Below are 2,732 nucleotides of genomic sequence, written 5' to 3' on the forward strand. Positions count from 1 at the left end.
TATAGCAGTAGCGCGGTTTGTGGTGGACGCGCTACTGATATTTTCCTTTCAGCAGCGGGTTTTGGTGAAACGCGTTGCTGCTAAATAGCAGTAGCGTGGTATTTTGAGGAGCGCTGCTGGTAAGATTCTGTGTATAGGCTTTTCCCTAGTAGTGCTCGAAGGATACCCGAGCAGGAGGCGACGGCTCCGGAGACGCCCCAAGGCGAGATCCCAGACGCTGGGCGCATGGGGGGTAAGACCCCCATGGATTATGCTGACGGGAGCCATAGCAAGTCTGGCTCCCAGCCGGTTACTATGCCAGAGCCTCCAATGGTTCCGGATTCCAGAAGGCAGCCCCTCACGAAGGAGAGCGAGCCGGCCGTGCCGATGACCTCCGCCCATCCGGAGGCATCGGATAATTTGTTGGAAGTGCTTCGAGGCGCTTCCATTGATGATGAGCACCGTACTCTTGTGAGTGTGGTGATTGAAAAGGTTTGGTCCGCCAAGAGCGGATTGACCGAAGCCTGCACCAGCCTACTAACAGGCTTTGAGGTAAGTAACGAAAGAGTGTGAGGAAATATCACCCGATAGACAGTAGCCCCTGATACTCCAGTTGGTGTTAGGGAGAAAAATCCAAACGGAGGGTCAACTAAAAAACCTCAGGAAGCTAATAGTACTTGTCGTTGTGAACAAACAGGCATTGCTGCTGACCGCCGCTGCACGCATGGCTGAGTTTGCCGGACTCAAGCGCGAACTAGGGCAGGCCGAAGAAGAGCTCGACCTCATGAAGAAGCAGCTCAAGGAGAACAAAGGTAAGTGAAACCCTGTCTGCGTGTCATATAGAGGAGAAAAAAGTAATGATGCTAACAAAAAGCATCATGGTTTTCGATAGGAGCCACGACCGAAGTGGAGGCCCTGAAGAAAGCGCTGTCGGCGGCCAAAGACAAGGCGGCTACGGAGCGCACCGAGCGCGAGAAGCAAGACGCTCGGGTGGGAGAGGTACAGCAAGAGCTCCAGGAGCTCGGCAAGAAGTTCGAGTCCTTGGAGCATGACTTCAAGACACAAGAGTCTAAGCTTGCGAAGGCCCTCCAGAGTGCGACAGACGCCAAGGCCGAAGCCCAAAAGGCCCTGTAGGAGATCCAGGTGGCCAAGAAGATAGCGGAGGGTAAGGCATTCTTTATGCAAAGCAAGCATGTGGAGGAGTCATTTTTGTTACTTACACGAATTCGGAGCTCTCCAGGAGCTTTCGCAGATCTGCCATGCAGCATTTCGGATGCCGCGGAGTTCTATCCTGCTGAAGAGGGGAGCTCAACAGAGAAGCTTTTCTGGTCCCAATACCTTGGAACCGAACACCCGATGCCTCTAATCAACCAACTGAAGCAACTGGTCGAACTCCACAATGTGGCTGAACGGGCCATGAAGGACCTCATAGTCCGGATGTGGCTTGGCGAGCCCCTACCCCGCAGCTATTTTGGCCTGATAAAGCAGATGGTGAATGCCTGTCCATGGCTAGAAGTTATCAAGCAGTCCGTCTGTATTAAAGGTGCCCGGCAGGCCTTTGCCCGCGCGAAGGTGCATTGGGCCAGACTGGATGCTGAGAAGCTCGTGAAGGATGGACCCCCGGAGGGTAAGGAGCATTGCTACCCTGAGAAATATTATGATGGCGTTATGAAAGGCGCTCGGCTTGTGGCAAATGAATGTCCTAAGAACATAATTTTTGAGTGAATGTACTCATGTTGTCCTTGTAACATGAGAACGGGTTTGTTTGTGCTATATAACACTTTGGTTGATTTAAAATATTACCTTCTCTGCGGCCGTTTATCAAAATCTGAAAGTAGGCCACTCGTCGGTTTCTGCCCCCTTGTAACTAGTACTGGGGTGTTCGTGGAAACCCAAACACTCTTTATCCAAATTCTTGGTCCTTTAAGGAGGTGTTTAGCACAGCGAACAAGGCAATCGGACTATTCGGCTTTATAACTCTCACTTGGCTATAGAAGTCTATAATTTTAAATTTTGGTGAAGCCCCTAGTATTTGGAAGGCCGAACTGGGGCGCTATACACGCCTAAATCGGGCAAGGCCGATTCCTCGCCTTAAGCGGAAAAAATCTCTAAGGATTTAGTACCTCGCGAACAGCGACCAGCTCGCCGCATCATGACGGTCAGTTTTCGGCTTTCTCTACTGAGGTGCTCGTCTGGAAGAACCGGGACACAGTCGCAGTAGTTCACCATGTGCTACCTTAGCCGATATAACGGAACGTAAGGTACAAAAACAAGGGAGCCGGGCTAACTCAACTATTGACCCAAGACATGATTCGGAGCTGATGCATATAATGCTATACGTTCGGGGTGCCACAATGTCGAAAGTGTTTGGACTTTTCTTGCCATGTTATGGGGCTCGAAAAGAAGCCCCTGGCAAATTGAGCGTACCAAAATGTACGGATGCAATATTAAATAAATATTCCAGGGAAAATATGAAGATATTAGTAAGAAGCTGACGCTGGTATATCGTTTCCCATTGTTATTTGTATAATACGTTGAGGCGTATGTTTACAATTAATGCATTAAGCGAAAACAAATAGGGCCATTTGACATGTCCTATCCAAGGGCAGGCTGCATGCAGGTGCGTAAAACAGGTATAACGATCATTAACAGAGATCACCTGGGTACTCCCTTGTGTGCAAAGCCGCTTGCCTCCTTGGTGTTCCCACCTATGATGAGTCCGGTTATCCAATCTCTCTGAAGGGCCTGCCCGA

Source organism: Triticum dicoccoides, chromosome 3B (assembly GCF_002162155.2).
Source record: "Triticum dicoccoides isolate Atlit2015 ecotype Zavitan chromosome 3B, WEW_v2.0, whole genome shotgun sequence".
Lineage (NCBI taxonomy): Eukaryota > Viridiplantae > Streptophyta > Magnoliopsida > Poales > Poaceae > Triticum > Triticum dicoccoides.